Consider the following 14,635-nt stretch of genomic DNA (forward strand, 5'->3'; position numbering starts at 1 on the left):
GGAGGGTCAAAGTTGGGAACAAAAAATAATGAGTGGAGACATACAAGGAGACTGAACGAAAGCAAACACGGAGGGTCGTTAGACCAGAACGAAAGGAAAATAGCGAATGCTGGGAGAAATATATTCTTTGAAAACAGAAAAGATAGAGAAGAGAGTTAGAAGAAGTCCAGTCCTTTGGACGTTCTGGAGGAAAACAAAGACGGTCGCGTGAGGAAAATAAAGTTGGACGATGGTCACGTGTGAGCAGAAAAAAAGAAAGAGGGGAGAGAGAGAAGCTAGGAAACGGTGAAGGGGAGAAAAAGGGAATTAGAAAATGAGGTGGGGGAGAAAACAGCATAGAGTCGCATCAAAAAGGTTAAGGAAAACTTGCTTGGAAATGGATGCGTGACACCACGCATGAATTTCCGTGTGTATATACATATATATATATAAAGTTAATCCAAACATGAAAACACAAAGAGAAAACACAAGAACGCGAGGACGTGGAACAAATATAGTATTATTGGACGCTCAGGAAAGAAGGAGGGTTTGACGTTTCGAGCGGAGCTCTTCGTCGGAAACATAGGAAAAGGAAAGATCCAGAGAAGGGAAGACAGGAAAAAAAATCGCCAACGGTACACACGCGGTCACATTTTGTATATATATATATATATATATATATATTTTTATATATATATATATACACCAGAGTAACCATATAAACGTGAAACAAGGTAGGAAAAAAGTACTCGAATACGGGAGGTAGAGTAATATACTTTATTATTAAACCTGCAAAACACCACAAAAAACTGCTACTTAGTGTTTGTTATGTCCTCGGCGGAATTTGAACTCAGAACGTACGCTAAGCATTTCGCTCGGCGTGCTAACGATTCTTATTTCTTTACACAAGGGGCTACACACATAAGGGACAAACGAGGACAGACAAACGGATTAAGTCGATTATATCGACCCCAGTGCGTAACTGGTACTTAATTTATCGACCCCGAAAGGATGAAAGGCAAAGTCGACCTCGGCGGAATTTGAACTCAGAACGTAACGACAGACGAAATACTGCTAAGCATTTCGCGCGGCGTGCTATCGATTCTGCCAGCTCGGCTCCGTCGTCTAGCAATTTCTCAGCTTGTTCCAACAAAGCACCAGCCAATACAACAACACCAGTTGTTCCATCACCAATCTCATCCTCGTCGCCTTTGTTATGTCGCACGTTCGGTTGCCTTCGACTCAACTCTCACCGCTACTCTGCTCTGTTCTGGATGCACTCCGTCGGTTACGACGACGAGGGTTCCGGTTGATCCGAATCAACGGAACAGCCTGCTCGTGAAATTAACGTGTAAATGGCTGAGCACTCCACAGACACGTGCACCCTTAACGTAGTTCTCGGGGATGTTCAGCGTGACACAGAGAGTGACAAGGCCGGCCCCTTGAAACAGGAATAAGAGTGAGAGAAAGTTGTGTGAAAAGAGTACAGCAGGGATCCACCACCATCCCTGCCGGAGCCTCGTGAGGAGCTTTAGGTGTTTTCGCTCAATAAACACTCACAACGCCCGGTCTGGGAATCAAAACCGCGATCCTACGACCGCGAGTCCGCTGCCCTAACCACTGGGCCATTGCGCCTCCACAATGCTCTGTTCTAGTCTACTACTCAACTGTACTCTTGACGTCTAGGCTTCTCTCTCTATGTCTACGTATTAGGCTAGCCTACTTAGTCGTCTGGGGGCTTCCACACAACACTGGTTTACATTCCGCTCGTTGCGTCCGTTCTGAATCACAACTGTTCGACGAACGGGAACGGGAAACTCGGAGTAGCAGGTTTTTTGCTGTGTTTTTGTAGCTTTAAAAATAAACTGCTTTCTTTTACATGTTTTAGTCATTTCGACTGCGGTCATTCCCAGGACTTATTCTTTGTAAGCCTAGTACTTATTCTACAGGTCTCTTTTGCAGAACCGCTGGGTTTCGGGGATATTATAAACACACCAACATCGGTTGTCAACCGATGGTGGATGGACAAAATCACACAAATTTATACACACACACACACACACACACCACACACACACAAAAACACACATATATGTATAGATTTATATATATATATATATCTATATATATATATATATATATACGACGGCTTCTTTCAGTTCCGTCTACCAAAATCCACTCACAAGGCTTTGGTCGACCCGAGGCTATAGTAGAAGACATTTGTCCAAGGTGCCACGCAATGGGACTGAACCCGGAACCATGTTGTTGTGAAGTAAGCCTCTTACCACAGAGCCACTCCTGACTGTATGTACACACACACACACACACACACACACACACACACACATTGTTACGAAGGAGAGTATGGAATGTATAAAGTCAGTCATCTGCAGCATATCGTACAATATTCTGAGAAATATGATTTTTAAAATGTCACTACTCGAAATATTGTTGTACAAAAGAAAATCAATTATGGATCTATAAGTAATTCTGTATGTGCGTGTGTGTGTGTGTGAGCTATAGTTTGTGTATTTGTGTGTGTGTGTGCATGGGTATGAGTGCATATATGTGTGTGTATGTGTGGTATGTGTGTACGTGAGAGTGTATGTTTGTGAGATTGTGTATGTGAGTGAGCTAGTATATGTATGAGTGAGTGACTGTGTGTGTATGAGTTTGTGAGTGCATATATGTAAAAGTGTGTGCGTGCGTGCGTGTGTGCGTGTTTCTGTGTGTGTGTTTGTGTGTGTGTGTGTGTGTATGAGACTTAATAAAATTTGTACCGGGCATCGTTTACGTTTTGGAAAGGCATACATGTATAATTATAACGGTCCGTTGTAATCCACCCAGCCCGCCTTCCACCTCACTACCACATTCCCTCTAGCAGCCCTACCACCACCACCACCACCTCATCATCATCGTCGACGCCACCACCACCACCGTCGCCCCCCGCACTGCAATCGTAACCATAACCATAACAACCAACGCAAACACTCCATACTCCTTGACACCCCATCACCGTAAGGACCACGCCCACTAACTACAACTACGAAGTCCCCGCCGCCGCCGCCGCCGCCTCTTCCGCCACCATCGCCGCCATCACTCCATCGAATATCACTGCTACTACCACTGGAACTATAACCATAACAACTAACACCTACGCTGTCTACATCTTAACCCCCCGCCCCGTGTCAGGAACGACCACGCCCACCACCATCAATAACAGCTTCTTCACCACCACCACCACCACCCCACAACTTCTCCTCCACCACCACCACCACCCCACAACTTCTCCTCCACCACCACAACTTTCTCCACCACTAAGACCACCGTGACCATCACTATCACCACCACCACTACAACAGCTAACTCCACCATCCTCACTGGCACCTCCACTACCATAACCATCACAACCACCACCACCACCATCATCATACCATCACATATACAAACACCATGACCACTACCGTCACATCCACCACTACAACCATCACCACCATCACACCTACCACTATCGTCCCTACCACCACCACTTTCACTACCACCGCCAATACCACCATCGCCACCCAACCACCCCATCACCACCATCGTCATCATCAATGCTACCACCATACCACCACCACCTTATCACCACTACAACACCCTCACCACGACCAGTACTAATACAACTAGCACACACCACCAGCCCTATCACCGCTGCCTTCACCATCACCACTACCACCATACCACCATCACCACCACCATCACTACTACCACCACCATCACTATCACCACTTCTACGACCCTATCACCACTACAACACCATCACCACGACAACTACTACTACAACCACCACCACCACCACCAGCCCTATCACCGCCACCTTCACCACATTAAGAAAATGAAAGTTTAAGGTAAAGTAAAAAGAAAATAATAAAATAAGAAATAATGAAGAAAATTAACGATGAAATTAATTGAATCATGGGGCATTCTCTACCCTGGCGTTGAATCGAACCCGCGAGCGAAATTTTCTAACGGATATCCGGAATGGCATGAAATGTAATGAGTTTTAATAACGGCTACGAAATATGTAATTGTTACTTGGGTTAGCCGGGTGGGAGTGGTGGTGGTAGTGGTGGTGGTGGCGGTAGTAGTGGTATTGGTAGTAGTAGCGGTGGTAGTAGTGGTGACGGTGGTGGTGGTAGTAGTAGTAGTGGTGGTTGTGTTATTGGTAGTAGTAGTAGTAGTAGTGGTGGTAGTGGTGGTGGTTGTGATAGTAGTGGTACTGGTAGAAGTAGCGGTGGTAGTGGTGGTGGTGGTAGTTGTGATAGTAGTGGTACTGGTAGTAGTAGCGGTGGTGGTGGTGGCGGTGGTGGTGGTGGCGGTGGTGGTGATGATAGTAGTAGTAGTGGTAGTGGTAGTAGTAGTAGTAGTAGTAGTAGTGGTGGTGGTTGTGATAGTAGTGGTACTGATAGTAGTAGCGGTGGTAGTGGTGGTGGTGATGATAGTAATAGCAGTTGTGGTAGTAGTAGTGGTTGTGATAGCTGTGGTACAGGTAGTAGTAGCCGTGGTAGTGGTGGTGGCGGTGATGAGTTGTAGTAGTTGTTGCTGTTGTTGTAGCAGCAGTACTAATAGTAGTAGTAGTAGTAGAAGTAGTAGTAGTAGTAGTAGTAGTTGTAGTAGTAGTAGTAGTAGGAGGAGGAGGAGGAGAAGGAGGAGCAGTAGCTGTTGTAGTTGTGTTTGTATAGGTCATAGTAGGTTGCGGTGGAGCTCTAGTGGTGACGGTGGCGTTGTGATGTTGTTATAGTGATGTTGACGGTGGTGGTGTTGTGCTATTTATAACGTTTGTTTTAGTTGCAATGAGCTTCTCTACTTTCACGACAAACATTTGAGGGAGATTTTGGTTGCTATTACGAGCAATTCGGAAGACCACATAGAGATCCTTCTGTTAACTCAAATAATATTGCAATAATTTACTTAAAATAACCATTTCCATGAAGGGGACATTCCCTTCATATACTTCCTCCTCCTCCTCCCCTCCTCCTCAACCTCCTGAACGCATTTCAAGGCCATATCCCACGTAAAGCTGCATGGAGTAGTTGTAGGGGTGTTAGGCTCAAAATAATGAGTTTGAGGTTTCGGTTCTTCGAACAGGAGGGTGGCACATCGTACAGTTAAGCAAAACATGTTTTATGTTGGTCATGATATGAGACGTTCGGGCGCCGCCCTTTTGGCGCCGTTGTTTTAACATTGACTTATCTGACGTCTTTGTGATATCCTCATTTTAATGTCTTCCTCTCTCCCTCTTTCTCTCTCTCTCTCTCCCTCTCTCTTCTATCTATCTCTCTTTTTCTCTATGCATGTGAACATCATTTTATTTATGTCTGAGGGAAGAAGGAAAATCTTAATAGCGATCATTTTATAAATTCTAATCTTCCCTTCTCATCACTTTTTCTGCTTCTCTCTCCCCCTCTCTCTCCTCTCTCTCTTCTCTCTCTCTCTCTCTTTATATATCTCTTTTACTCTTTTACTTGTTTCAGTCATTTGACTGCGGCCATGCTGGAGCACCGCCTTTAGTCGAGCAAATCGACCCCGGGACTTATTCTTTGTAAGCCCAGTACTTATTCTATCGGTCTCTTTTGCCGAACCGCTAAGTGACGGGGACGTAAACACACCAGCATCAGTTGTCAAGCAATGCTATACATATATATATATATACTTTCTTTTATTCTTTTACTTGTTTCAGTCATTCTAACTGCGACCATACTGGAGCACCGCCTTTGGTCGAACAAATCGACCCCAGGATTTATTCTTTGTAAGCCTAGCACTTATGCACTTATTCTATCGGTGCCGAACCGCTAAGTTACGGGGACATAAACACGCCAGCATCGGCTGACAATCGATGGTGGGGGCTACAAACACAGACACACAGATACGCACATATATATATATGCAGATATGACGGGCTTCTTTCAGTTTCCATCTACCAAATCCATTGAGAAGGCTTTGATCGGCCCGATACTATAGTAGAAGACACTTGCTCAAGGTGCCACGGATTGGGACTGAAGCCGGAACCATCTGGTTGAGAAAGAAGCTTTCTACTAACCACAGCCACTCCTGCGCCTATATATATGTATATATATATGTATATATATATATATATATATATATATATATATATATTATATATATATATATATAATATTTATATATATATATATATATATATGTATATATATATATAAACGAACACAACACACACACACAACAATCTCTCTCACACACACACACATATATATATATTTGTATGTACTTTTACCTTTCTCCTTTTTCTGACGAAGAGCCATGCTCGAAACGTTAAAATCTCTCTCCTGTCACCGAGCGTCAAACTGAGATAATACTTGTGCACGTCCTTACGTTCATTTTGTTTCTTTGTTTCTCTTTTTGTTTTTCTCTCCGTGTTTCATCTGTCTTTTGTATTGTTATTTTCACTCAGTTGACCATATATATATATATATATATATATATATATATACATACACACATTGAGACATATTAATATATATACACAAACACATATTGATTATCACATCATTTACATGTAACATGTGTGTGTATCATTTGATTAAAAGCACCATTAGCTACTATTAGGCTCATACTTAACTTATAGAATTGAGACGAGTCTGTATAGCGTGCCAATCACTATACTATATACATACATATATATATATATATATATAATTTATGTGAAATAGAAAGATGAATAATCTTGTTGTAGATTAATCAAAAGTTAACCGATACCTTAGTAGCAAAAATCACAGCAGTAAACAGCACGGTTGGAGGTACAACCTCTGGCGTTGCAACCGTGCGTTGGTGCGGATAATGAAATTAAAACATTATTGGTGAATTGAAGAAATGGAGCTGACGCAGATTGAACAGAAATCGTTTATTTTCATTCTACACGTGTTTCGAAAGGCACAAATTACCAAAATCCGGTTGAATAATGGACCATATTGTGTCTTTCTCTTCAGGAAGAAAAAGGAAATCCGTTAGAGAAACAAAAACAGAACAGAGGCGGAGCAAAAACCAAAAATCGAACTATGCTCCTAAAGCCCATGGCGAAATGTTTATCAGTGTATGCTGAGAACCGGTGGCTGAAGAATTCTACAGTCAGGCATCGGTCAATCATGGTGGTGAGGGTGTAGTGATAGATGTTCTTAGTGACCGAGAATAAGTTCTGACTATTTAAGGAATATTGGATGTTTTATAAGGGGCGAGAAAAAATCTACTTAGAGACGTGTGTGTGTTGTATACTGTTCTATATATGTGTGGTGTTGGCGTAGGGGTAGAAAACACTTTTTGTGTACGTGTGTGCGTTTGATCGTTCGGCTGTCAGTGGCTACTGCCGTGATAACCGTGGGTGGCAGAAAGAAAAAAATATATATATATTATGTTTTATGTGTGTGTGTGTGTTCATCTGAGCCTGCCTTGTCAAGGAAACCCCCCGCTGTGAAAAACCCAAGCCCCGTTTGTCTAACAGGAGTAATTCCCCTTGCAGTGGATAATCGTAGATATCTTAAAGGCTATTTCAGAATTTGTTACCAAGGGCTATGGGTGCCGGTATTATTTATAAACGCTATTTAAAAGCCAGATAAGTGTAAACGCCAGCCAATGGGGGCATCGAAAAGCCACGTGTAGAATGAAATAAAACGATTTCTGTTCAATCTGCGTTCAGCTCCATCTCTCAATTCACCAATAATGTTTTATATATATATATTATATATATATATATATATATATAATATATATATATATATCTTCTATAATAAATTAAAAGTCAGTTTGAATCTTGTTTGCGTGCTTGCTTGCAATGTTACTCAACCAAACTAGCGCATACTTGGGAAAATACTACGAATTAAGTTTACCCTGAAATGTTAATACGAACGGAATGAAACAAGATTTGTGTAAATAGGTAAAGTGGTTTTCTAGATACTAGAGATTTTCGGGTTATAAATACCCAAGACGGTGCATAATGGGAAAATGTTCATAAAATAATCGTCATCCTAAAAGGGAAGAAACTCTTATCTTTCTATTAGATAAATGTTTCTATTTTCGCTTTTTTTTAAATACAGTATTGTAATAATTTAGAAATATTTTAAAGTGAATGTGATTTCAAAAATGTAGGTTGTTTGTACAGTAAGTAATTATATTTTAGCTGTCTTTAAACAGACAATATTTTAATGGTTTTTAAAAATGTTTTCATGTGAATACCGTCATAAGAAATTTTTTTGGTATATTTAAAAAATATTCTGAAGTGAAAATGACTTTAAAAATCCTATAAAAATTTCGTAAAGACCTGTTCAAAATCTCAGTTTGAAATATTTTTTCCATAGTTTTTATTCTTCTTTGGAGTGCATTCAACGTATTTAACGGCTATTTCTAGTTCGCCTTGGCACCATACAACAGTTATTTGCGTTAAAGGACCCGAAATACCTGTTACATAGCACCAAATCTTTCCTTTCAGGGGAAAGGAGCCGTTTACACGTGATTTCAATATCACATTCATTCAATGTATGCGAAATAACCTGGAAAAGAAAAAAAAACACGAAACAAAACTCTGTTGATGGGAAACTCAGAGTTTCCCGATAACCCAAAGGACCACGGGTAGTCTTGTATATATATATATATATATATATATATGTGTGTGTGTGTGTGTGTGTGTGTACATACATACAAACATATATTCATCTGTGTTTGCGTGTACATATATTGTATCTCTTGCAATACGAATACAAAGACGATATATATGTATATATATATATATATATATATATATATATATATATATATATATATATATATATATATATCGTCTTTGTATTCGTATTGCAAGAGATACAATATATGTACACGCAAACACAGATGAATATATGTTTGTATGTATGTACACACACACACACACACACACACTTATATATATATATATATATATATATAATATAATATATATATATATATATATACTATATATATATATATATAGATAGATGACAAAGTTGGTTTGTGAAAGCACGTGGTTGAATATTAGAAAATAGTAAAAAGTGAAAAAACTACAGAAGGCTTGTTTTAAAAGGTTAAAAAATATATATTTGAGTCAATATGTCTGAAGAATGTTATCAATTTTTTTCTTACAATGACATAGTTTAGAAGAAATGACCGGTTTCGCGTTCAGCTTTTCAAATTGTAATAATGGATACATCATACTATAGAAATCTTATAATTTCCTTGCTTGATGACAACCAACATTATGAAAAAATCACCAACTACACCCCACAAAAAATAATGAAAAATCTATCTTCACTAATTGAAACCCATGAAAAGGAACTAACAACCAAAGAGATTGACTTTCTAACAAACTTTAAATGCAAACCTAGCCTCTTCTATGGTCTGCCAAAAATTCATAAAAGCCAAATTATAAATGAAACCATTAAAAAATCACCAAAGACATACATACACCACACTAACCCGGGGGACCTAAAACTACGACCCATTGTAGCTGGCCCAACCTGTGAAACACACAGACTAAGTCTATTTATGGACATCCTCCTGAACCCTTCCTTAAACATATCGATAGCCATATCAGAGATGACTTAGATATGTTAAACCACCTTCCAAAAAAGCCAAGGAAGAAACAATCATGGTTCATTTGATGTAGTTACTTATATACCAGTATACCTCATAATTATGGACTAGAGACAATACAGTTCTCGCTAGACCCAATTTCCGGAAGAAATACCAAAAAGGATCAGTAAAGAATTCATTACTAAATCAATTGAATTCATCCTACACAATAACCACTTCATGTTTGACAATACATTTTACCGTCAAAAATCCGGAATTGCTATGGGTACAAGGCAGCACCACCATTCATTGCGAACCTCTAACAATGGGCTACCTGGAAATAATCATTTACCAGGAATCTTTATCAATCTTTGGAAACCCCTCTCTCATACATAAAAGAGATTGGAAACGATTCCTGGACGATTGCTTTATACTCTGGAATGAAAACACAGATAAACTCCTAAAATTTAAAAACCTATTGAACAGCATAAACCCAAATATACAGTTCACAATGGAATACAACCAAAAGGAGCTCCCATTCTTGGATATACTAATTAAAAAAATTAACCTTAAAATAGAAACAGACATTTTTTACAAAGCCACATACGCCAAACAATACCTTCTTTTTAATTCATGCCACCCAAGACACACTAAAACAAACATCCCCTTCAACATTGCAAGAAGGATATGCACAATAGTGTCAGAACAAAATACCAGGAACTTTAGACTGCAAGAACTCAAAAACACACCTAATTGACAGACATAGAGGATGGGATCAGACGTGCAACAGAAATCAACATAGAAACTTTAAGAAAGTTCAACACAACAACACACCTTCCCCGAAAATACTACCTTACATATCCACATACAACCCCAGAAACAAAGAAGCCTTCACCATCATCACCCAGAATTTACCAATACTTCATAAGGACCCCAAATTAAGGAAATTCTAAACATACCACAATCATTAAAAGCTACAAACAACCTAAATCACTTAAAAAGATTCTCACAAAGGCAAAAATGTTTTCTGAACTTACGGATGCAAAAGTAAAAAAATGTGGTAGACCGAATTGTGCAACATGTCCAAACCTGCAAGAAGGATCAGAATTCCTCTTTAAAGAGGGACAGAAATTCAAGATCAAATCTAATTTTACTTGTGCCTCTGAAAACATAATTTATGTCATAAAATGCTCGGGCTGCCACCAAGACTACGTGGGATCCACGGGACTATCACTCAGACGTAGATGCACACTGCATCGACAACAGATTGCATTCCCAGAATACAGAATGATACCCTTTAGTGAGCACATTGAGAAATGCGCAATGCAACTACTACCACAATTTTTATCTTTCCATTTTACCAATGTGCTATCGGAACACCAACACAATTAGACTAAACAGGAAAACATTCTTCATTGAAAAGTACAAGCCCAGACTTAACCATTCCAACATACTTATACAGAGAAATTCACTCCAAAGGAAAGACAAACAATTTTAAGCGATTATCTCCCTTACACCGGAAGAAATCACTTATTACCTCCCCTTATTTGGAACTCTTCTCAACATAAACATAACGATGTAAGAAATTTGAAAAGCTGAACGCGAAACCGGTCATTTCTTCTAAACTATGTCATTGTAAGAAAAAAATTGATAACATTCTTCAGACATATTGACTCAAATATATATTTTTAACCTTTTAAAACAAGCCTTCTGTAGTTTTTTTCACTTTTTATATTTCTCTCTCTCTCTCTCCCTCTCTCTCTCTCTCTCTTATATATATATATATATTATATATATATATATATATATAGGCGCAGACGTGGCTGTGTGGTAAGTAGCTTGCTTACCAACCACATGGTTCCTTAGGCAAGTGTTTTCAACTATAGCCTTGGGTCGACCAAAGCCTTGTGAGTAGATTTGGTAGACGGAAACTGAAAGAAGCCTGTCGTATATATGTATATATGTATGCGTGTGTGTGTTTGTGTGTCTGTGTTTGTCCCCCCAAGATCGCTTGACAACCGATGCTGGTGTATTTACGTCCCCATAACATTAGCAGTTCGGCAAAAGAGACCAGTAGAATAAGTACTAGGCTTACAAAGAATAAGTCCTGGGGTCGATTTGCTCGACTAAATGCGTTGGTCCATGTAAAAGAGAGAGTATGCACAGACACACATATATTTATACACATATGTACATATACATACATGTATGTAAATGTGTGTATTATGCATTGTTTGCATACATACATATATATATATATGCATGCATGTGTGTGCGTGTGTGTATGTATGCGCGAGTGTGCTTTTGTTTGTGCGTGTATGTATATCTGTGTGTATAAATATTTAAATGAATTATACATGAAGAATTAGGTTAGTGTGTATAACCTTATCGTAATGACTGTTTGACGTGCCAAAACCGAAACCTGTATCCATCTGTCTCAGAGAATCCACGGGACCAAAGTGAGATTGATGTTATCAGTTTCATGTCGTGATAATTACTGGTGGTGGTGGTTTTAGTGACGATGATGGTGGTGATGATGACGATGGGGGCGATGATGGTGGTGATGGTGGTGGTTTTGTTATTGTTGTTGGTGATGATAGTGGTGGTGTTGATGGTTGAGGTAGTTATAATGATGATGATGGTGTCGCTAGTGGTGGTGGTGGTGGTGGTAATGTAGGCGATGGCAATGGTGGTAGTGATCGTCGTGATTGTTGGAGTGATGGTGGTATTGGTGGTGGTGGCGGTGGTGGTGATTGTAGCGGTGGTAGTGATGCTGATGGTAGTGCCGGTAGTGGTTGTGGTGGCTTGGTTGATTATAGTGGTTGGGTTGGTTCTGGTGGTGGTGGTGGTGATAGTGGTAGTGGTGGTGGTGGTTGTTTTGGTGGTTGTGATGGTAGTGGAGGTGGTTGTGGTGGTAGTGGTATGGTGGTGGTTGTGGTGGTGGTGGTTGTGGTGGTAGTGGTGGTGATTGTGGTGGTGGTAGTGGTAGTGGTAGTGGTGGTGGTTGTGGTTGTGGTGGTGAAGGTAACGGTAATGATAGCGGTGCTGGTGGTCGTGGTCGGAGCAGTGGTAAAATTGGTCACGTGGATCAGTGCTGCTTGTTTGCGGAGGAGTGGTGACGCTAGCTTTTATAGCTGGGGGCGCGACGGCGGTAATGATGGCTGATGTCACGAGGGATCACATTAGTGTATAGTCTGTAGCAGAGGTGGTGGTGGTGTTGGTGGAGTGGTGCTTGTGTTCAGCTGTAAAGGTGATGGTAGAGGTTGTGATGTTCATCACGTGAAAGGTGAAAAATGACTGACGCACTTTCCAAGGAAACTTTAAAAATAAATTTACGCTGCAAAATCAAATATTCCGTGAGAGTCGGTTCTGCCTGATCGGACATCGATCCTCGTTTATCAGTTTCAAGAAAATACCGCGTTAAGTAAATCGTTTATCTTTTATATTTTAACTGTCAGTCGTTAGATTGCGGCCATGCTGGGGCACCACCTTGAAGAACTTTAAACGAACGAATCGACCACGGGACTTATTGTTTAAGCCTGGTACTTATGCTGTCGCTTTCCTATGTAGAACCACTAGATTACAGGGACGTAAACACATTGACACCGGTTATGAAGGCTGTGGCGGGGGAAAACACAAACCCCAAAACTGACACACACACACACCTTCTGCCCAACTGCGTATATATAACGCAGGTATAATTCAAATACTTTTACTTCCGACACATGTTTCGAAGATATCACTGATATTATTCTAAACGAATAAGTACAAGGGAAAAACACACTCATCTATTTATGTATATATACATGTCTGTGTATGTGTGTGACGGGCTTCTTTCAGTTTCCATGTACCAAATTCTCTCACACGGTATTGGTCGGCTCGAGGCTATAGTAGAAGACATTTGCCCAAGGTTCCCTGCTGTGGGACTGAACCCAGAACCACGTGGTTAGGAAACAAACTTTTTACCAAACAGCCTGTCAATAATAACTGAATAATTGAACACATTCGAAAAATAGATTTCGTTTCGAAGCCCACTAACTTATTGAAAAAAACACATCCAAAAGCGGATTTTGCACATATAAACCGTATTACCGGCATACAAGTCAAAGTAGGACATAGTTTTAAAAATGTAGTGTAAACATTTAAACATCGTCGCTATCTTTGCAAACCTGTTCCATTTTATAAGGACTTTTGGGGCTTTCAAATTCAACCTCGTTTGTTAGTCGACTTAAGTTTTTGGCTGCAGATTTTTTGAAAATTACTATTTTTAAATCTCACAACGTGAGATATTCAGCAACAGTACTTTGGAGGAAAGAACGTTTGCCAACTCAACATGGTAGTCCTGGTTTAGAACTAATGTTGATATAATTTATACCCGGGAGACATCGTCTCCAGCGGGCTATACGACCTGATCTGTGTACTTATATGTTCGAAAATATAAGGACACAGATCGTGTCGTATAGCCAGCTGGAGACGATGTCTCCTGGGGTTAAATCACAGCAACATTAATCCTAGACCAGGACTGCCATGTTATATTGGCAAACAATCTTTACTGTAAATTTTTATGCTAAAAATTAAAGTTGTATATTGAAAAATATGGCAAATTTTGTTAGTTTCGGCACAGAGCCAGAAATTTTATAGAGTGGAAGCAAGCAGATTATATTGACCGCAGGGTTCAACTGGTACATTTTTTATCGACCCCGAAAGATAAAGGGCAAATCGACAGCCGAGGAATTTCAACTCAGAGCCTAGGGGTTAAGATATAGATAGATACATAAATTGATAAAGATAGGTAGGTAAACATTTATATATATATATATATATATATATATGTATGTGTATATATATATGTATATATATATAAATGTATACTTATTATATATAGAGATAGATAGATAGATAGATTCATAAACAGATAAATAGATAGATTTAGATAGATATAGATAGAAGGCATGTATAGAACAAGAGATACTTTAAAACACACACACACAAACATAGAGGCACATAGTCACACACCACACACACATATGCATATATACATACATATATATTCAGACGT

At 39.6% G+C, this 14,635-nt stretch overlaps 1 long non-coding RNA gene across 1 annotated transcript; it reads right to left on the reverse strand.

Moving 5' to 3' along the window:
• Positions 1-1,102: 1,102 nt before the first annotated feature.
• Positions 1,103-8,428, reverse strand: LOC118760887. Its single transcript, XR_004997019.1, has 5 exons — positions 8,417-8,428; positions 8,035-8,040; positions 6,009-6,017; positions 1,309-1,314; positions 1,103-1,180 (listed from the first exon to the last, which is right to left on the reverse strand). It is a non-coding gene; the product is annotated as an uncharacterized LOC118760887 (long non-coding RNA).
• Between the last annotated feature and the right edge of the window lie 6,207 nt (positions 8,429-14,635).

The sequence above is a fragment of the Octopus sinensis genome, unplaced genomic scaffold, assembly GCF_006345805.1.
Source record: "Octopus sinensis unplaced genomic scaffold, ASM634580v1 Contig01290, whole genome shotgun sequence".
Classification (NCBI taxonomy): Eukaryota; Metazoa; Mollusca; class Cephalopoda; order Octopoda; family Octopodidae; genus Octopus; species Octopus sinensis.